The sequence below is a fragment of the Dipodomys spectabilis genome, unplaced genomic scaffold (genome assembly GCF_019054845.1).
Source record: "Dipodomys spectabilis isolate Male_0828 unplaced genomic scaffold, ASM1905484v1 ptg000004l, whole genome shotgun sequence".
In the NCBI taxonomy this organism is placed as follows: domain Eukaryota; kingdom Metazoa; phylum Chordata; class Mammalia; order Rodentia; family Heteromyidae; genus Dipodomys; species Dipodomys spectabilis.
Window position 1 is genome coordinate 9,515,151 of NW_024870681.1, and position 23,566 is coordinate 9,538,716.

At 37.7% G+C, this 23,566-nt stretch overlaps 1 protein-coding gene across 1 annotated transcript in view; it reads right to left on the reverse strand.

Moving 5' to 3' along the window:
• The window catches only part of Brip1 (BRCA1 interacting helicase 1), a 110,261-nt gene that overhangs the window by 15,913 nt on the left and 70,782 nt on the right, over positions 1-23,566 (reverse strand). The gene's annotated exons all lie outside the window — the stretch shown is intronic.

The window sequence follows — 23,566 nt, forward strand, 5'->3', positions numbered from 1 at the left end:
TCATGGTTCAAATCCAGTCTAGGCAACCAAGTCTATGAGACTCTTATCTCCAAGTAATCACTGAAAAAGCTGGAAGTGGCACTGTGGCTCAAGTGTTAGAGTAGTAGTTTTGAACAAAAGGAGTGCAGAGTTAGTGCCCAAGCCAGAGTTCAAGCCCCGCTGGACCAGCAAAAATAATAAACAAACAAAATTGTATTAACTTCTCATATCTTGAATACTATTTTTTAGGGTAAGTGGCTACTTTGTTTTTCAGAAATAACTTTTTTCAGTTTATTTAAAACAGTTTCATTTAACTTTACATTCTTTAAATTTTCTAATGCTTGTATCAGCTGTGTAAATTAAGCTGTTTTGTAAATCTCATTGTTGCAATGGGTCAATCTGTATCCCTATTTATTTAAACAATTTCTTTTTTCCCTTCCCCTCCCCAAATTATATCAACATCAAATACAGTGAAAACAGGGGTTATACTGTGTGTGTGTGGGGAACATACAAAGCAACAAAAAAAAATCACATGGTACCTTATAAATATGTTAGAAACAATAGCAAGAAAGAAAAAAATACTTGTGTCCCTATCTTTGGGTTCATTTTGCTTAGCATCATCTTATCTGATCTTTTCTGCTTGTCTCAGACATACACTAGTTATTGCAAATAAGGGAAACCATGGGACCTATGTTTCTTTGGGCCTGGCTTACTTCAATTAATATAATTTTTTCCAGTGGGAGTGGGGGGGGTGGATGGATGGGGGGGGGGGTGTAGTTGAAGAGGTGGGAGGGACAGGATGGTAGGGGAAAAACAAAGGAGGAGGCAACAATGATGGATAAGAAATGTACTCACTACCTTGCTCATGTAACTGTACTCCTCTGTACAGTATTTTCACAATAAAAAACTTATTTAAAAAAATAAGCTGTTACTGTTCACAATAGCTAGGATATGGAAACAACCCAGATGCCCCACCACAGATGAATGGATCCAAAAATTGTGGTATCTATACACAATGGATTATTATGCAGCCATTAGAAATGACAAAATAATGGCATTTTCAGGGAAATGGACAGAGCTAGAAGGAATCATGTTGAGCGAGGTAAGCCAAGAGCAAAGAGACAAACGGTACATGGTCTCCCTGATAAGTGGATGTTAAATCCAAAATGTTAAGTGATACCACAAAATTAACAGGACTTAAGAAACAAAGAACTTCCACTCATCTGGTCGAACCACTACTAAATATCCTCATGCTGCTGATCACATGTATGGTGTGTATGTGTACACTGTTATATGTCATAGACCGTGATAGACAATTTGCTCCAGGAAAGTTAGAATGAACTTGTGACTTTAAATGAGCATCATTATTCCACAATACTGTGAAATTTGGGAAATTATGTAATCACTTAATCACAATTAAAAAAAAAAAAGAACCTCGGGGAAGGTAGGGAGGGAAGGGGATAGTAGGGGGAAAACAATGGAGGGGTAACAATGCTCAATAGGAAGTGTACTCATTACCTCACTCATGTAACTGTAACCCTCTGTATAGTATCTTTACAATAAAAAAAAAAACCTGTTTTGAAGATAGCCAACAAATAATAAAATTCACACAAAAGAGATGAGCTATAACAAACGTACAGTGTTGGAGCCACCTACACAATCATAATATAGAACTTTCTTTAAATCACCACCAAGATGTTTCTTCTTATCTTTTCAAGTTGATTTCCTTTCTCTGCCAGCGGATCTGGTAACAACTGCTCTGGAATTTCATGTGTTATCAAGTAATAAATATGATGAATGTCTCTGCTGCTTTTGGAATATATCCATGTTAAAATATATTAACAGTTCATTCTGTTATGTTTGTGCAGTGTGCTAATCTATTTTAATTGGGATTTTAGTTCATTTACATTTAATGTAGTTATTGTTATAATTGGATTTAAGATCGTGCTATAATTTTTAATTTGTCTCATCTGCTCTTTACTTTTTGCATTAATCAAAAAATATCTCCCATTGTATCAATTTACTTCCACTATCGTATTATTAGCTATCTGTCCTAGATTTTTAAAAATTTTTTTTCTCCAAATTTTTATTTATTTATTGTCAATCGTGGGGCTTGAAATCAGGGCCTGGGCACTGTCCTAAGCTTTTTTGCTCAACGTTAGTGCTCTACTACTTTGAACCACAACTCCACTTTTGGTTTTCTCATAGTCAATTAGGAGTCTCTTAGATTTTCCTGCCTGGGCTGGCTTTGAGCCACAATCTTCAAATCTCAGCCTACTGAGAACTAAGATTATAGGTGTGAGCCACCAGTATGTGGCTTTTTTTTTTTTTTTGTGACTGCTTCAGGATCTGCAACATATATACTTATCAAATCTATTTTAAATTAGTATTGTACAAGTTCACATCTGGTATAAAAACTATAAAATAAATGCATTTCCCTTTAATGTCATCTGTGCTATGGTCATCATATATTTTTGCTTAAGAAATGCTATAAGCCCAGAAAATATTCTGATTACTGATATTTTAAGTAATCTATTAACTTTTAATTTATGATGTTTATATTTACAGAAATGTAGTCAGGTGCCAGTGGCTCATGCCTGTAATCTTAGCTACTCAAGAGGCTGAGATCTGAGGAATGTGGTTCAAAGCTAGCCCGGGCAGGAATTCTTATCTCCAGTAAGCCACTAGAAATCCAGAAATGGTGCCGTGGCTCAAGTGGCAGAGTGCTAGACTTGAGCTGAAGAGCTGAGGGACAGTGCTTAGGCCCAGAGTTCAAGCCCTATGACCGACAAAAAGAAAGAAAGAAAGAAAGAAAGAAAGAAAGAAAGAAAGAAAGAAAGAAAGAAAGAAAGAAAGAAAGAAAGAAAGAAAGAAAGAAAGAAAGAAAGAAAGAAAGAAAGAAAGAAAGAAAGAAAGAAAGAAAGAAAGAGAAAGAAGGAAAAGAAAAAGATTTACAGAAATGTTATAATACATAATACGGGGATTTCTTGTCTTTAGTTCAATTGCTCCTATTCAGAAATTAATGATCAAACATTTCAGTTCATCTACATAGTTTACTCATGTTTCCATTTTTCCAGTAACATCTTTATTCTAAAAATGTGAATCTGTTAAAACTTTATCCACAGATTTACCACTTCTGGCACTCCTCATTCCTTTAGATTTAACTTCCTATTTAATACCATTTTCTTTCTATCTGAGACTGCCATTAACATTACTTAATAGTGAAGGTTTGATGGCAATAATTTCAGCTTTTGGTTCTTGTTTTTCTGAAAAGCTTTTGTTATATCCTAACTTTTGCTTGTCTCACTAAATCACCAATTCTAGGTTGACAGCTGATGAGTTTTTTTCTCTTTCACTACTTCAAATGTACATCTCAGTTCTTTTTTGGTTTGCATAGGTCAGCTGTTATACTTTTTCTTTTCTTGCTGGTCCCAAAGCTTGAGTTCAAAGCCTGGATGTTGTCCCTGAGACTCTGTGCTGAAGGCTAGCACTCTACCACTTGAGGCAGAGAGCCATTTCTGGCTTTTTCTGAGTAGTTTATTAGAGATAAGAGTCTTATGGACCTTCCAGCCCAAGCTGGCTTTGAATTGCAATCCTCACATCTCAGCCTCCTGAGTAGCTAGGATTACAGGTGTGAGCCACCAGCACCTGGCTGTCTCATTATTCTTCAGTAATTTGGGACATTATGTGTCTTCTGCTTCAGTTTTACTAAACTTCTAAAACCTGTGGGTTTACATCTTCCAGCAAATGTGGGAAATTTTCAGTTATTATCTTGTTTTCTTTTTAAGTTCATTCTGGCTCCACATTCTCTTCTTCTTGGTCCCCAATTACACCTTTATTTGGTCATTTTCTATTACCCTACATGTTATTGATGCTCCATTAATTTATTCTAGCTTAAAAAAAAACTTTATACTTCATTTTGTACAATTTAAATTTCCACAATTTCTAATCTACCTAGAAATGTAATAGGGTCATAGTCTTTATCTTATTTCCGTTATGATCATACTCACACTTTTTCTATGTTCTTTGAACATAATAGAATATAAAATATAATATTTCAATGCCCTTATCTGCTAATTCTAACATCTCACTTCTGGTTTTATTTCCTTTGATTGATTTTCATCTATATTAAAGGTTATATTTCCTCTTCTTCTCAAGTTTGTTACTTTTTTCTTCTCTCTTTTTTAGCAGTGAATATTTTATCAATGACTACTGGATTTTGCTTAGGAATTTATATAGTATTGTGTTTTTTTATGAGGTATAGTTATTTGGAACCAGCTCATTCTTTTGAGTCTTGCTTCTAAATGTTCTCAGAACAGGTCTAACACATGCTTTAATCTAAAACCAGTTCAAGGGTAATATTCTTATGTCCACCAATCCATGTAGTATAAATTGAGAGTTTTTGCTCAATATGGGCTGCTGAAAACACAAACTATTTCCAGCTCTTTATGAATTCAAGGGATTGTTCGATCCACTCCTTTTCATAGCCTTGGGTAGTTTCTGCCTTGGTATGTGCATGTGCCAGTCAATACTCAACTACAGATTCTAGGGGAACCCGCTGCAGAGAGCTGGAGCTTTCTCTGCACAGCTCAATCTTCTCTTATACTCTGCTTTGCAAATTCTCCAAAGAACCTGATTTCTCGTGCCAGTAACACTGCTAAACTCTGGGGTTTTACCACCCTACACTGTGCACTGTTTCCTAGTAACTGCCTGTAGGCAATAATCTGGTATTATGAATTTTAAAGTAATGATTACACCTCTACTGGTCTTTCAAAAACAATGCACCTTACTTTCTTCCACTAGGAATCTGAATCTAATTGTGTTGACTGCTGAATATCTCAAGATTCTGATACATCAGAACAATAGTGTATATCTGGTTGCTGTTACTCCCCTGATATTGAATTATATTTTTTTCAAATATTGTTAATGAAAAAAGTTGCATACAAAGAAAGAGTATCTCGATTTTGCATTGTATCAGTATTTTGTCTATCTTGTATAATATGTATCTTTGCACATGTTCTCTCCTGGAGTGAGGTAGGAAGAAGGAGTTCTGGGAATTTTAAAGTGAAATGCAGAGGGCAATTTACAATTGGATACAATTCAAAATTTTCTCAGCTATAAATTGAAAATATTCTGGTTGTCAGAGTTATCATTAAGTGTTTGAATAATTCCTTCTAAAATGAGTTCAGGCTAAAGTTCATGTAATCATTAAAAGTCTAATGATTATACCTCTACTGGTCTTTCAATCATGCTAAACACTTCTTGTGGAAGTGCTGTGTTTGATGTAAGCCCAGAAACATACTACTGAGCTTATGGATTTCACCATATTCTCAAGCAGATGCTAAGATACTGAAATACTAAGAATCACCACTGTACAACATCCTCAACAAGAAACTGAAACTACTATATACGTTTTACTGACTCGTATAAAACAACTCCAAAGTTGTGTGTGTGTGAGTGCGTGTGTGTGTTTAAACTGTATGCTAGTTACTTTTCAGCTATGTAGTAAACAAACAGTTAATGCAATATTGATCAGAGAACTGGAATACAGAATAGTCTGGAAGCAGATCATTACCTGGTCTGTTTGGCATATAATATGTTGGACATATAATATGGTAAATAATATGTTTGGCACATAATAAATGTGTATTTTATTACATTAAGAAAAGGATAAATTATTAAATGCAATTCCCTTTGAAAAAGTAGTCATTTAAAAATCAGTAAAATCAGCCGGGTGCCAGTGGTTCACACCTGTAATCCTAGCTACTCAGGAGGTTGAGATCTGAGGATTGCAGTTCAAAGCCAGCCTGAGCAGGAAAGTCCGTGAGACTCTACTTTTTTTGGGGGGGGGGGGGGCAGGGGGGGGGCGGTCGTGGGGCCTGAACTCTGGGCCTGGGCGCTGTCCCTCAGCTCTTCAGCTCAAGGCTAGCACTCTACCACTTGAGCCACAGTGCCACTTCCAGCTTTTTTCTTTTTGCTTATGTGGTGCTGAGGAATTGAACCCAGGGCCTCATGCATGCAAGGCAAGGCTCTACCACTGAGCCACCTTCCCAGCCCCCGTGAGACTCTTATCTTCAGTAAACCACTAGAAAACCGGAAGTGGCATTGTGGCTCAAGTGGTGGAGAGCTCGCCTTGAGCTGGAGAGCTGAGGGACAGCGCTCAGGCCCAGAGTTCAAGCCCCACGACTGACCAAAAAAAAAAAAAAAAAAAATCAGTAAAATCAGAGTGTCATATCATTTATAAAAAATATTCAAGATATTGAAAACATATAAATGTTTTGCCCCTTAGATGGATAGACTATCTCAGGAAAGACTTACAAGACAAAACCATACAAAGAATGTTTGGACAGATATCTCTGGAAGCTAAAAATTTGTGAGATAAAAAAAATCCATAATTAAAGATAAATTTCAAGGTTATTTCTGTAACACACTTAATAGGTATGGTATTGATATTTGTACACTTTCTACATATTTTTTTTGGGAGGGGGGGTCAGTCGTGGGGCTTGAACTCTGGGCCTGAGTGCTGTCCCTCAACTCTTCAGCTCAAGATGAGCTGCTCTACCACTTGAACCACAGTGTCACTTCCAGTTTTCTGATGGTTAATTGGAGATAAAGAGTCTCACAGACTTTCCTACCCAGGCTGGCTTTGAACCGCGGTCCTCAGATTTCAACCTCCTGAGTAGCTCGGATTACAGGCGTGAGCCATCGGCACCTGGCTTCTCTACATATACATTTTAAGATACAAATTCTAATGAAATGGAAAGGTACATGAAATTGTTGTTCGTAGTAAAAATATACCTAGCTTATCAAGACAAAACAATGTCCTACTAGTTACTATCTAGGACTACAAAAAATAAAATGCCATAAAAATATTTGCCATTTGTAAGAATAGCAAATATTTAATGGAAGGCTACCATCTTTTCCATGCCAGTCATACTGAAGTAAAGTTTTCTCCTTACACAACCACACAATTGGACGAATATGAGGCAACTATCTTCAGCATCAACGAGCAAGGAGCATAAAGCAACTCAAGCAGGGAAACCTGAAGTAAGCATTCCTATCTTCTAGTGGGTACAATTTCCCAACCACAGGAAGTGAGCTGTATTAAAGTACTGTGGTCCTGCTCAGGGAGCTTATCCAAGTTTAACGTATTGAAAGTTCCTGGAATCAGTGCGGCAGAGAAAAGAGGAGGAAGCTGTATGGAAAATAGCCCTGCAGCCCATGTATAGTCTTCAGCAAGATCCTAATTGAAGCTTTGAGTGCACGTGTTTGGAATGATCTACTAAGGTCTTTCCTAATTCAGTTTGAGAACATAACAGAACTAAAAGTGGTCAAGGAAACCTGGAATATGTTGAAATTCTGGAGATACCATTAATACCTCTTAACCCTAGACAGCAATCTGAGTCCCGATGTCATGTTAAGAATGAAGAGCAATATGCCTATTCTAATCTAATCCCAACAAAGAAGTAAACCAAATCCTAACAAGACCAACAGGGAGACAAAGATTGAGTACTTGGGGCTTTTCTCAGATCTCTCCTAACAAATCATCAAATCAGGACCCCTTAAGTTCTCTTTGAACTATACTAATTGAGCTGCCTATAAAAAACAAAACTCAAGATTCTTCAAAAGAGTTCAGAATCTCTGTAATGTGAATCTCTGGAATAGTGATTAGCATACAACAAAAATACTAGAAAAATGTAACCTGTAATAGGAAAAGAGAAAAAAATATAGGCAGTAAATAGAAATTAATAGGAAGGGGAACTGTGAGAATAGCAAAGACCTTAAAATAAGTGCTAAAAAACACATTTAAATAAAATAAAACACATATTCTAATGAATAAACTTTAGAGAATCACTTCAGAGAAGTGTAAATCATGAAAAAAATCAAATAGGAATAATACAACTGAAAAATTCAGTAACTGAAATAAAAATTCATTAAATGAGTTTAACAGCAGACTGATGAACGCAGAAGAACTGGTAAACTTTAAGAGATAGCAGAAGTAACAAAACATACCAAGAGCAAAATAATTTCTACACATCAAAAGATACTGGTACAACTGAATCAAAGCATATAAACATATTCAGATTCAGAGTATTGAAAATTTTGATATAATATGTAATACCTGAACTCACAATCTCTGTTGTTTTCTAAATTCTATCAATTAAAAGTGAGCTAATTTTACTGGGTGCTGGTGTCTCATGTATATAATGCTAGCTACTAAGGAGGCAGAGATCTGAGCATGAGAATTCAAATCTAGCCCAGGAAGGAAAGTCTGTGAGACTCTTCCCTCAACTAACTGCCCTGGAACTGAAGCTATGGCTCAAGTAGTAGAATGTTAGCCTTGAATACAAAAGCACAAGGATAGTGTCCAGGTCCTGAGTTCAAGCCCTGGACATAAGCACGCACATACAAGCACACGCACCTTGAGAATATAAAGAAAGAAACTTCCTTTTTAAAGTATAGTAGGGCTGGGAATGTGGCTTAATGGTAGAGTGCTTGCCTAGCATGCATGAAGCCCTGGGTTTGATTCCTCAGTACTACATACACAGAAAAAGCTGGAAGTTGCGCTGTGGCTCAAGTGGTAGAGTGCTAGCCTTGAACAAAAGAAGCTCAGGGACAGTGCCCAGTCCCTGAGTTCAAGCCCCAGGACTGGCAAAAAAAATAAAGTATAATATGATATCACAGGGTACTAAATAATATGCAAAAACCATTTCTGTAAAGCAATAGAGGACATAATATTTAGATATTAAAAGAATTGAAAAATCCTACTCAACTCAGAAAAGAACACACAATTTTTTTTTAAAAAAAGCAGTTTCTCTTCATTAACAGTAATTTTCTGAAAGAAATTTTACTTCTATACTTTGTCAGACCTAACAGTTAAGGAGTTTCCAAAACTGTCCACACCCCAGATGAGCTAGTACATGACAATGATGACTGCTTCTAGGACAAGAGTTATTCTAGGAAACATTATTTATAAATGAAATATATAGTGTATCAGCTATATGATCAAATAAGCAGTGTTATGTTTCCTTGGTCTTTATTTTTTATTAAGATAGATGAGCTTTTCTGTATGCCTACAGAACAGAAACTTGATTTCCTGCAAATTTGCAAGCTTATTTTTTATATTTTTTTTAAACAGTACAAAAGGCCTTTAAAATATTTTCTTTCCCCCCTAGGGAAGTTACTTTAGGGAAAAGTTAAAAAAAAAAAAAAGCTAAAAAACCCCCTAAACCATGAAGTTAACTATTAATTACTTTTATTATATAAAAAGATTTTTTTAAGTAGTAAATAAAAAATTATCTTTGGGCAATCCCATTTAATTAGGAAAAAGTGACATGAAGGGTTTTGAAAAGGTAGGAAGCCAGAACACCTCATTTTAATTGCATCAGAATCTATGTCATTGTATGCTTGGTGACTGTCAGGCATGAAGATTAATGCCCAATTTAAAATGACAAGCAGCATATGTGAAAAAGCCAGTTTCTCCTGCCAGCAAATAGCCTAAATGTTAAGTAAATCAAAGGCTGGAAGGGATTAGTTGAAATGTCAAAAGACAACCTTTTACTTTTACCTGCTCATCCTTATAAACACATTCTTATTCCTTAGGCATGCTTTCCAAACAAATAGTTTCTATGTGAAGCAGCAAAAGGCCCAGGGCCAGCTCTGCCATCTTGTAACTGTCAAAGAGATTAGTCTTTGATCTATTTGGGAGGTCATGGCCACATTCACGTTAGTTGTATGCTCTGACAACATTCTACCTGTTGACCAATGCTTCTTTAATGCCTAATGAGACAGACATCTTACATTATGGAAGTTAACTGTGAATGTTTTTGCTAAGTTTTGACAGAAAGTAAACACTATAAATAAACTGAGCTCAAGTGTGCTTTGGAAAGTTAACATTTGGTCATCTACTATTACTTTTCAGATACACTTTTATAAGCCTTTACCAAAATAAAAAGATATACTTAATTGTACTGTTTGGAAGTAGTCTAAGCTGCTTGCTTCCCATCCCTAATAAGTTAGTGTGCATGTAATTGTAGAGATATATGGAAACTTGAAGAAAGAAGGCAAAGGTTGCAATCTTTCACCAAAGGTTGCAAAATGAGGGGCGATAGCTGTCTTTTGTATGTACCTGACTACAGCTTAAAATATTGGAAAGTTATTTGCCAACATCTAAAAATGTGGCTGTTTTGCCACTGTCCTCAACTAGGTCACTTATTAAATAACTAACTCTTATAGCTGATGGAATTTGCAACTCACTGGTTCCGATGTTTCATAAAAATTTCTGTTGGTGAGTAAATTTCAAAGTTAACTCAAAATAAAAAAGCATCCTTATTTGTGGCAGTTTCTAGACAAATAAAAATGTATCTTAACCAAAACTTAAGCTGATGTAAGTAGATCATTTTTTTTTTCATTGGTGTGGAGCTTGAACTCTGGGCCTGGGCGCTGCCCCTGAGCTCTTCAACTCAAGGCAAGTGCTCAACATTTAAGTCACAGCGCCACTTAACAGCAAAGACTCTAATAAGTCAACAATGAAGTGGTACTTGTGTAAAACTGTCCAATAGACGCATAGTATGCAAGCAGAATTTACATGATTTTGTATTTTAATTTTTACCATTCCATTCTACTATCTGAAATCTAAGTTTCTTTCCATGCCTCAGTTTAATTACAAATGGTGGTAAGAGACAATGGAAACAAATTATCAACAAGTTGAAGTCACAATTTTGAGCATTATAATTTCAACTCTTTACTCCAATAGTGTTGGCTTTAAATAACTGAATTAAACAGCTCTGAAGTACCCTTTTATGAGTTTTATAAGTAGCTTCTGAAGAAATAGTGTGACTAATATGAACTGGAACTATAAATGCATCTCTTTGCTTTACCACCACCTCACACAAAAGATAAAGGCTTTCATCCTAACTCATATAAATATGTATTTTGATTTCAGTACTAAACACCTTCTAGAAAAACCAACAATTGAATTAAAATATAGTTTTTGTGGTTATGCATAATCTTGAGGATGAAATTTAAATCTCTGAATAAGACAAGGAATGAATAATCATCTAAAATCACTGATTAAAATATTAAGAAAACTTTGCTTCAGAAAAACAAATACATTTGTCTAGCAAACACTTAAGAAGAATAGTTTTAACTCTCGCCAAGGTACAGAGTCTAAAAGTAAACATTTATAGCAAACCAAATCTGGAAGCAGAGACCATGCATTAGAGACATTTACTGCTCCGTATCATCATAGCATAAACACTCTTATCATCACATCACAGTACAAATTCCAGCGGCTGGAGTTCTAAACTCAGCATAAGGTCTTGTAACACAAAATAATTTAGCTAGATAAAAGGAATATAGCTGGTTTTATTTCATCTGGCATATTTTCAAGATTTCTGAAATACTGAGTTAACCAAACATAGTACAAAAAAAAAAAAAAATAAGGGAAAATAGTTTCTGCCAAGAGTCAAGAAGCCAGGCAGCATTAAAAAAAAATTTAAGTCATTAGAAATAGTTTTCAATTGTTATTTTCTCTGCTATATTAGGACTTGACTAAGTAATCTTCCAAGAATAAGAAGCCAGACATAGTAACTGGAATATAAAGTATTTCATATTATAGGTTCTATATCTGCTAAGACACTTTTCTAATTGTTATTAGAAAAGTCTAGTAAGACTTTTTTTTGTATAGAAACTAAGACTTTTTTTGTATAGAAACCTATTAAACTTGGTGTCATACATTGTTAAGTGTTGGGGAAAAAAACCCTGACAATTCACATTTAAGAAACAAAGCTTTGGTGGGGTGTGGGTCAGGTGTACAGTATTGTCTAGCATGTATAAGGCCAAAATGGAGAGGGAGGCAAGAAGGAAAGGGAGGGAGTGAAGAAACTAGAGAACATAAAATAGATTCTTCACGAAGCAGATATCTTCTTTTCTTCATGTATTTGACATTACTGGTTAAGCTAATTTAGTTTCTGGCTACTATCCAGAATAGTTTATTGGGTACTCAGTAATATTTAAACACTTTTTTTTGGGGGGGGGGTCCAGTTGTGGGGCCTGAACTCTGGGCCTGGGTGCTGTCCCTCAGCGATTCAAGCTCAAGGCCAGCGCTCTACCACTTGAGCCAAGCGCCACTTCCGGCTTTTTTTTTTTTCTTTTTGCTTATGTGGTGCTAAGGAATCAAACCTAGGGCCTCAGGCATGCAAGGCAAGCGCTCTACCATTGAGCCACCTTCCCGGCCCCTTTAAACACTTTTGAGTAAATGCTTTGAAAATAATGATGCAAAAACATCTTAGAACTGAGAATTAAGTCTCAGTTTTTTATTATAAAAACAACTTGTTAAGAGTAGGAAAAAAGAAATTAAGATTTTCCTACTAAAATAAAAATATGTATGACTTTAAGACATTCAAAAAACGTTAATATGTGGATCCTATACAAAGAGCTAAGTTTAGTCTAGTTATTTTTTTAATTTTTGTTTCTATTTTTGTTATCCTTAAGCAGTTGTATAAAGGAGCTGCAATTCAACAAAGCAGTTAATAAATACAATACATTTTGGTCAATGTCACCCTTCTGAACATTCTCACCCTGCCCTCCAAAACCCTCCACACTTTTCTTAATGTTGTAAGTTATGTATTGAATATTTTGCTGTTTTCTCCCCCTTCTCTTCATTCATCAACTCCCCTTCTCCTAAAAGAGTAATGGTTGGGGTGGAAGCATGGCTCAGTGGTAGAATGCCAGTTGAGCACCCGAGACACTGAATTCAAACCCCAGTACTTAAAAAAGTAATGGCTGTCCATGTTCAGATACTGGTCAGATAAACCTGCAAATGCTTAAATTAACATTTCTAAAAAAATGCAACTGGCTGGGAATGTGGCCTAGTGGTAGAGTGCTTGCCTAGCATGCATAGAAACTCTGGGTTCGATTCTTCAGTACCACATACATAGAAAAAGCCAGAAGTGGCGCTGTGGCCCAAGTGGTAGAACGCTAGCCTTGAGCAAAAGAAGCTCAGGGACAGTACCCAAGCCCTCAGTTCAAGCCCTAGGACTGGCAACAACAACAACAAAAAACAAACAAACACACCACCACCACCACCAACAAATGCTATAGCTACATTGAGGAAATGTAACTACAGAAGCATATGGTTCAAGGCCAAGGTTTTGACGAGGGTAAATCTTAACACTGCCGTATAGCTTCCTGAATTTCTTCTTTCAAAAGAGGAAAACCCCTGACAACCATACCTCACACAGTTGTTTGAATGAAAGACAATGAACACAAGGCAATAGAGCCTCGTGACCTAGAGGTAACAGGACTAAGCTCATTATTTATCTCTCATTTCTATAAACCAATGTAGGTTTTGATGGAGTCCAGGCTATTTTCATACACTCTTGCATTTTTTTTTTTTTTTTTGGTTGGTCGTGGGGCTTGAACCAGAGGCCTGGGTGCTGTCCCTCAGCTCTTCAGCTCAAGGCCAGCACTCTACCGCTTGAGCCACAACGCCACTTCCAGCTTTCTAGTGGTTTATTGGAAAGAAGAGTCTCACAGCCTTTCCTGCCTGGGCTAGCTTTGAACTGTGATCCTCAGATCTCAGCCTCCTGAGTAACTAGGATTATAGGCGTGAGCCACCGGCACCTGGCATAAGCATATTTAAAAAACACATACGCACACAACTATACTGTTTATATAGCCATTGCCTTTGACTACCAACCTCAAATTAAGATGTCAATACCTGGTGCTTTAAATATATTACTGAATACAGACATATTGGTTTAGGAGCCATATAAATTAGATTTCTTTACAGAGTGGCTGTTTTTCATCAAATATGGATGAAAATATGTACATTGGCAGAATATTTTTCAGAGCATTGTTCAGTTTCGAAACAAATCTTTTACTAAGAAACATACAATTAATTACAAATGTTCTGAGGAATTATGGTCAATATCTGCACTTTTATATCCTTTATAATCCTTACTAGACACTTTGTAACCCACATATTATTTGTTCTTGAAAGCAGATCTCTATAAAATATGCTAGTAAGGCAGTTATGATAATTAGTTCATGATTAGTTCTGTGTTAGTCTAAACAGTTTCACTTATATTCTTTTTTTTTGGGTCTGGTCGTGGGGCCTGAATCTGGGTCTGGGCGCTGTCCCTCAGCTCTTCAGCTCAAGACTAGCACTCTACCACTTGAGCCACAGCACCACTTCCAGCTTTTTTCTTTTTGCTTATGTGGTGCTGAGGAATCGAACCTAGGGCCTCAGGCATGCAAGGCAAGCTCTCTACCACTGAGCCACCTTCCCAGCCCTCACTTATATTCTTGTAAGATATGTCCTACAATGCTGAGAGAGAAAGAGAAAGAGAAAAGGTTGAGGGGAGGAGAGTGAGAGAAGAGAGGGGAAAGAGGTAGCTAAAACAGAGAGAGAGAAAAAAAGAAAACTTATGTAAGGAAGCAGTGTGAGGTGTAAATGGAACCACAGGCTCTTAACCTCTTAACAGAATGCACCAAGAAGACAAAACCTGCAAGAAGACAAAAACTTTTACGGAAGAGGATTGTGGATGGGAGGCAATATGATAATAAGAAGGCAGTCCAGGAGGAGGTTTTTAAAGGCAAGGTGGTAATGGTAGGCACAGAAAGTAGAAATCAAAACCAGCTGCAGTAGACTCAGACTCAGACTTCACAAGATATATCTATTATTTATAATATATATATCAAATTAGAAATGTAAATATTCTATATATACACATTATATATTTTAATATAAAATATAAGCAAGAGAGAAGTAAAATAAGATTAAGGAAAGCATAAAAATACATCTAAAATGTTAAAATTCAGTTTATCACCTTCACAGTTCAAATATTAATAAGGTATAACGTGTGTGTGTGTGTGTGTGTGTGTGTGTGTGTGTGTGTATGTGTGCTGGTACTGGGACTTAAAATTCAGAGCCTGGGAACTGTTCCTGAGCTCTTTTGCTTAAGGTTAGCACTCTACCACTTGAACCACAGCTCCACTACCAGCTTTTTGTGGTTAAGTGGAGATGAGTCTCTTGGAATTTTCCTGCCCCGGCTGGTTTTGAATTGTGATGCTCAGATCTCAGCCTCCTAAGTAGCTAGAATCATAGGTGTGAGCTACTGGCATTCAACTAAGTATAAGCAACACCTGCTGTCTAGATTTCTATTATGATACCCAAATTAGCTTTCAAACATAAGGCTTGACTTTAAATGACAGGTTTTACTTTTAAAATATTATTTATCAAAATGAACTCCAGGAAGTGGAAACCAGGTTGTTTTCTTCATTACTGTTTTTATTTTCTTTTTTGTCTTGTTTGTTTCTCTGTCTTTGTGAAGTTAATGGGATGGCACAGAAATGGAGGGACAAAGGGTAAACAAATGCAGCAATGGTACTAATTGTACATTACGTTGAAAATGAACTACACAACTATACAACAATGGGTAGAGACAAGAGGGAAAAACTGGCTGAGTGCTGGTGGCTCACGCCTATAATCCTAGCTACTCAGGAGGCGGAGATCTGAGGATCATGGTTCAAAGCCAGCCCAGGCAGGAAAGTCCGTAAGACTCTAATTGCCAATAAACCACTAGAAAACCGGAAGTGGTGCTGTGGCTCAAGTGGTAGAGCGCTTGCCTTGAGCTGAAGAGTGCAGGGACAGTGCCCAAGCCCAGAGTTCAAGCCCCACAACCAACCCCTCTTCCCCCCAAAAAAGAGGGAAAAACTGGGAGAGAGTAAGGGAAGGGATGACATTGTCCAAAAAGAAACAACATACTCTACCTGATTTATGTAACTGTAGCCCCCCTCTGTACATTACCCTTATAATAACACTAAAATGTCTTAATATATTAAATTTTTTTATTTTCAAAGTTAAAGGTGGTAGAAACATTAAACATTTTTTTAAATTGCAAAACTTTGATCTCACTATGGAATCCAGATTGGCCTTAAACTTGTGATCCTTGAATGCTGGGATTATAGACATGTATTATCATGCCCAGCAAAATCATTTTTTCTCCCAGTAAGAGAGTCATGGAAGTGGAGGTCTGGATCAAGAGGTAGAGCACCAGCCTTAAGTGAAAAAGTCAGGAATGAGAGAGCAAGATTCTGAGTTCAAGCCACAGTAATGGCACACACGAGAGAGAGGGGGGGGGGTAACTAATGGTGGTAATGTAGTTCAGTGTCAGAACACTGACCTGACATGTGCAAGGCCCTGGTATCAATCACCAATGTGCAGGGGCAGGGGTGGGGTTCTTGAAAAAAAATCAGCAGTTCATTTATTTTGTAGGCTCATTTGTTCTTCAGAAAAGATGTTGACTCATATTTTGTCACTGCCCAAGGCAGTGTAAACCTAAGCATTTTACTTAAGATTTAAACAAGATTTTAAAGTGGGAATTTCAATACTTAGAAACTGCTTTTAATAATGCATTTGGCAAAAATTTATCTTAAAAACAATAAGCTGGGGGCCGGGGGAGGATGGGAAGGGATGGGAAGGGGAAACAAAGGAGGAGGCTACAATGCTTGATAAGAAATGTACTCATTATCTTGCCCATGTAATTGTAACCCCTCTGTACAGTATTTTCACAATAAAAAAAAATAACTTAAAAAAACCCCAAAAACCAAAAAACAATAAGCTGGGGGTGGGGTGGGCGCGGAAACAACTGAGGAGAAAATAAGGTATAATTCTAGACCTGAAAGTGGCAAAGATTCCCTTTCTCACCCCCCCATCTCTGATTTGGCCCAAGTGTTTTTTTTTCTTTTCTTAAAACAATTTTAACATTAAGTTGCTAGACTTCTAAATGTCAAGGAGTTTAGTATTACAGCCCTTTCAGTTTATATACACAGACATTTCCCCTGAGTAACCACATGTTATTACTGGGGCCGATCCGGGGGTCGCTACATTCTACAACCAGAACCCTGCTCCTCTCCAACCTCAGGCTTGGTTCCTGGATCTAGTTTCACCTAGTTCAGAATAAAGTCTCAAATCCTGAAAATGGCCCAGTCTTAGGTGACTTGGCTCCTAAGTACTTTTCCCTACCTGCATTCACTTGCTATTCTCCCAATTTACTCTTCATCAGCCTCTTTTAATTCCTGGGAATGGCTATCCTCTTTCATACATCAGGGCCTTAGCATATGCTGCTCCCTCTATTGAGAATACTATTATCCTTTTGGTTCACCTCCATGATTCTTCGCCTTCTTTCCTGTGTCAGCTTAAATATCACTTCCTCAGGAAGCCTCTCTTGACCCCCAAAGACCTGTTATAACATTCTCATGGTTCCTGTGACTTTTTCTTACAGTTTTCCCAACTGCGATTATTTTATTACTTCAATGTCAGTACTCCTGGCTAGACTGTAAGTTCCAGGAGACAGGGGTGGTAGTCTGTGCAGTGTATCAGTGTCCCCGGAGTCTGTTATAACGAGTGTATTTCTGGTCAGGTGCTTACAAAAAAAATACAAAACCAAAAAATGCCAAAAACAAGGCTGATTCACTACTCTAAATAGTCTTATAATCTCAACAGTGGGCTATAGTTGGGCCACTAATGGGTCCTTTCTACTTTATCAAACATTTGTATATCTGAATTGCAATGCAGCCAAGATTCAAATCTCAACTTCCAGTGCCTCCATCCCTTTCAGGGATGTCTGAATGGGAAAGGTGTTAGTCAACCTCACTTTTCCTAAGCAACTCACCATCCAATTTTTATTCCACCAAAACATCCTGTGTAAGTAGTCTTGTCATTACTAAATTACATAGACATCATTGTGTGAACAGGGCATCTTACTCATTTTTGTACCTACTGTACTTACTACAGATTAGGCTCTTAGTAAATGCTTGTTAAATTGATTGTACAATCAAGATCATTAACATAATTATGATAGAAAAGTAATTCAAAAGAAGAAAATATACTCAAAAGGAATAGATGAGTCAGATGCCAGTGGTAATGCCTATAATCCCAGATACTCAAGAGGCAGAATCTGGAGGATCACAGTTTGAGGCCAGACCAGGCAGAAAAGTTAGCTAGAGGGCTGGAAAGATGGCTCAGTGATAGAGTTCTTGCCTTGCATGCATGAGGCCCTGAGTTTGATTCCTCAGCACCACATAAGCAGAAAAACCCAGAAGTGGCACTGTGACTCAAGTGGTAGAGTGCTAGCCTTGAGCTGAATTGCTGAGGGACAGTGCCCAGGCCCAGAGTTCAAGCCCCATGACCAAAAAAAAAAAAAAGAAAAAAAAAGTTAGCTACACCCCATCTCCAAAATAAGCAGCAAAAGCCAGGCTGGAGACATGGCTCAAATGGTAGAATGCCAGCCTAGCAAGCAATGATGCCATTAGTCCAAGCCTCAGCACCACTAAAATAAATCAATAACAAATAGAAGAATCTTCTCAACTATGTCAAGTTCATCTTGATATAGTGCATTCCTTTATACACCTGCCTTCATTCATAAACATGAATATTTAGTCATCAAAACTAGAAAAATAACAAAAAATGTAACTCTCCTTCTAAAGAATTAAGAATTCTGCAACTACCATAATCTCATAGTATTTTCACACTTGAAAGAACTAATTTAATATGGTATAATGTGCATCCTACTTTATTAATGTTGTCATCCTGTCCTTTCCAATGCTTTACATAAAGAACACAATGAATGAAAAATAACTAGTACAGAAGCCAAGCATAAAGGTATGGCTTAAGTTGTAGAGAACCAGTCATGCAAGCATGAGGCCTTGGTTTCAATCCTCCAGTACCCCTTCCCCCACAACAAGCAACTTCTGAAAAGGAACACAAGAAAAAAAAAGTATATATATATATATAATTTATTTAGGTTGGTTGTGGTACTTAAACTCAGGACTTGTCCCTGAGCTTTTTCACTTAAGGCTATAGCTCTACCACTTTGTGCCACAGCACCACTTCCAATTTTCTGGTGGTTAATTGGAGATGAGAATCTCACAGACTTTCCTGCCCAGGCTGGCTTCGAACTGCAATCCTCAGATCTCAGCCTCCTGAGTAGCTAGGATTATAGGTGTTAGCCACAAGCTCCTGGCTAAGAATGTATTTTGAATTATAAAAATTTTTGGCTGGGAAAGTGGCTTTAGTGGTAGAGTGCTTGCTTAGCATGCATAAAGCCCAGTTCAATTCCTTAGTACCACATAAGCAGAAAAAGTGGGAAGTGGTGCTGTGGTTCAAGTGGTAGAGTGCTAGTCTTAAGCAAAAGAAGCTCAGGGACAGTGCTCAGGCCCCTGAATTCAAGCCCCAGAACCGGCAAAAAAATAAATTCTTTTTTTGGAAGTCCTGGGGTTTAAACTCAGGACATTATAGGCAAGTTCTCTACCACACAAGCCACAACTCTAGCTAGCCTGATTTTTCTAGCTAGCCTGGCACATGATCCTTTTAGTTATACTTCCTGCATAGCTGGGATCACAGGTGCGGGCCACCACTCTTGCCTTGCTTTGCTGAAATGGAGATCTTGTTCATTTTTTGCACAGGCTGGCCTTGAACCACAGTCCTCCCCATCTCTACCTACAGATATGAGCTATGGTGTCCTATTGAAACTTTATTATTTTAATAAATTGTATTAATTATGTAAGAGAGTTATGTTTTTTGAGACAGGGTCTTTCTTGTGTAGCCTTGGGTTCAGTAGGCAGGTACTATACCACTTGACCCATGTCCACAATCCTCTTTGCTTTAATTATGAATAGAGTCTCACATTTATATTCAGGCCAGCCTAGCCTGTGATCCTCTTATTTATGTTTCCACTTTAAATAGGACGACAAGAGTGCCACCACAACAGCTTCTACTGGCTAAGATGGCATCTCTCCAACTTTTCACCTAGGCTGGCCTTGAACATTTTTCCTGATCTCCAGCCCCCTAGTGATGAGGAAGACAGGTATGAGGTACTACCCAGCTCCACCTCAATGTTTTTCAAGTATGCTTTTTTTTGGTCCGGTTGTGGGGCCTGAACTCTGGGCCTGAATGCTGTCCCTCAGCTCTTCAGCTCAAGGCTAGCACTCTACCACTTGAGCCACAGCACCACTTCTGGCTTTTTTTTCTTTTTGCTTATATGGTGCTGAGGAATCGAACCCAGGGCCTCAGGAATGCAAGGCAAGCGCTCTACCACTGAGCCAACTTCCCAGCCCTGCTTTTTTTTTTTTTTGGCCAGTCCTGGGGCTTGAACTCAGGGGCCTGGGTACTGTCTCTGAGCTTCTTTTGCTCAAGGCTAGTGCTCTACCCCTCAAGCCACAGTGCCACTTCTGGCTTTTTCTGTGTATGTGGTACTGAGGCATCAAACCCAGGGTTTCATGTATGCTAGGCAAGCACTCTACCACTAAGCCACATTCCCAGCCCTAAATTATACAAAATTTAACCACGTATTTATGAATTTCCCCTCAGAAGAAGCACTACACTCACAAAGAGATTAAACTATTTTAGAGAATACAAACAAGCCAGGCACCGGTGGCTCTATAATCCTAACTACTCAAGAGGCTGAGATCTGAGGATCACTGTTCAAAGCCAGCCCAGGCAGGAAAGCCCATGAGACTCTTAACTCCAATAAACCACTAGAAAACTGGAAGTGGCACTGTGGCTCAAGTGGTAGAGCACTCGCCTTTAGCTGAAGAGCCCAGGGACAGTGCCAAGGCCCAGAGTTCAAGCCCCATGACCAACCAAAAAGTAAATACAATTTTAAAATCTAAATATTATACCATGTCTTACAGACTGTGTCCATGTCACCAATGTCAGATGTGGATGACCAAATTGTAATGTAGGCTTTTGAGGCTGAAATTGGTCAAAGAATTGTTTTCGATACCTATTAAAAAGGCAGCTTTATACTGTAATTTAATTGCATTAAAAGAAAATCGTTTTTGAAATAGAAGAAGAGGCAATCCAAAAATTCATATGGAACAATAAAAGACCCCGAATAGCAAAAACGCTCCTCAACGGAAAGAACACTGCTGGAGGAATATCAATACCAAATTTCAAACTCTACTATAAAGCCATAGTATTCAAAACAGCTTGGTATTGGCATAAGAACAGACCTCAGGACCAATGGAATAGAATTGAAAACCCAGAAATGAACCTACAGACCTATAGTCATCTAATCTTCGATAAGGGAGCTAAAACAATAGAATGGAAGACAGACAGCCTCTTCAGTAAATGGGGCTGGCAAAACTGGTTAACTACATGTAGAAAACTAAAGCTAGATCCTTATATATCACCCTGCACCAGAATCAACTCCAAATGGATCAAAGACCTTGAACTCAAAGCAGACACTCTGAAAACATTACAGGATGGAATAGGAGAAACCCTGGGTCTCCTTGGCTCAGGCCGAAATTTTCTGAATAGACCCGGAAACACAACAAATCAAAGAAAGGTTGGACAAATGGGATTGCATAAGGTTGCAGAGCTTCTGCAGGGCAAATGACATAGCTAGCAAGATCAATAGAAAGCCCATGGATTGGGAGAAGATCTTTACTAGCCATACAACGGACAAGGGTCTCATATCTAAAATATACTTGGAACTCAAAAAATTAAACCACCCAACAACAAATCCTCAAAGAAACAACTGCCCAATAAGTAAGTGGGCGAAAGACTTAAAGAGAAGCTTCTCTGAAGAAGAAAGAAGGATGGCCAATAGACACATGAAGAAATGTTCAACATCCCTAGCCATAAAAGAAATGCAAATCAAAACAACATTGAGATATCACCTCACTCCAGTTAGAACAGCAAAAATCAAGAACTCTAACAACAACAGATGCTGGAGGGGATGTGGACAGAAAGGAACCTTACTTCATTGTTGGTGGGAATGTAAACTTGTTCAACCAATTTGGAAAGCAGTATGGAGGTTCCTCAAAAGACTTCACATAGAACTCCCCTATGACCCAGCAATCCCACTTTTGGGCATTTACCCTAATGTTTACAAAAAAGACCACACTAAAGCTACCAGCACAACTATGTTTATGGCAGCATTATTTACCATAGCTAAGATATGGAACCAACCCAGATGCCCCTCAGTAGATGAATGGATCAAGAAAATGTGGTATATATACACAATGGAATTCTATGCCTCCACCAGAAAGAATGACATTGCCCCATTTGTTAGGAAACGGAAAGGCTTGGAAAAAATTGTATTAAGTGAAGTAAGCCAGGCCCAAAGAAACATAGGTCCCATGGTTTCCCTTATTTGCAATATCTAGTATAGGTATGAGTCAAGCGGAAAAAGTCAGATAATGTGATGTTAGGAAAACGAACCCTCAAATATGTATTTTAATGTTTTTGTTTCTTTCATGCATGTGTTTCTAACGCATTTATAAGATTATTTCTTTGTTGCTTTGTATGTCCCTCCCCCACAGTGTAACCCCCGCTTTCACTATATTTGATGTCAGTATAACATGTGGAGGAGACGGGGACAAACAAGTCATTCAAGGATTCAGGTGGACCTGTTGCAACAATGAGAAGTACAAAATGTCATGTCAAAACCAGCTTTACAATGTCGGAGTGGGGGGGGGGGGGTATGATTGGGTGGGGGGGAGGGGGAAGGCTGGGAAGGGAGGTGAAGGGTAAACAAAGGAGGAGGCTGCAATGCTTGGTAAGAAATGTATGCATTATCCTGCCCATGTAATTGTAACCCCTCTGTACAGTATGTTCTCAAATAAAATAAAATTAAATTAAAAAAAAAGAAAGAAAATCGTTTTTCTTTTGAGTTGCACTACCCTACTGCCATCTGTTCATATGAAAGCCTGGGTTCACCCTCATGCCCCTCAAACACTTTGGTCTGGTGCATAGAAAGTTTCCTTTTAAAACTATTACACGATTAAGTACTTGCTTAGAGAATGATCAGAAGCATCTGGGAAAGGTAAAAGAGAAAAATCCTCACTGGGAAAGCCAGCTTAATGCTTTGCCCTTCGGAGTGGCCCATTATCAGCATTTCATAGTGGCTTTCTTTATTTTCAGGTCCCTGAGGTATGTGCAATAAATTATGACTTGAACTAAACAAGTCACACTTGGCTCCAAAATGAAATTTTCCTACCTTACTTTGTAGTCCCCAAGGTGGGAAGAGGAAATCCTGGTCACAGCCAAAAGAAGTCATATTTTTGGCTTTAACATATATTTTCCTGCCTTTCTCAAAGCCAAGCTCTACTATGGAGACAGGAATGTCTTAAGTTAGTATTTTAAACTCTATTTAATTTTTTTTACTTCCATAATCTGTCTCAAATTAAGAAAAATAAATAGTATCATTAATTTAATATTGCCTCCTTTGTCTTACTCAAATCACTTTTCTAACACTGATCTGAGCTTCTTAAAATATGCATTTAAATGACATACATGGACTATTGTACAGATTATTTAAGAAAGAATACTTCAAAATTTTCATTTATAAATAATTTCCATTTGTTTCTATGGGATAAATTAAATATTAATGTAAAAGAACATTATAAAGGCCAGTCCTTTGAGCAGTCTTGGAAGAAAGATTTATGAAAATCTTTTAGTCTATCATCTCCTTCTATACAGAACAAGAAAAGGACAGATACTCTCTAAGACAACATCTTCTGAGTCACATCTTTATATTATCTCCCTTGAGTTAGGGTAGAATCTATGAATTGC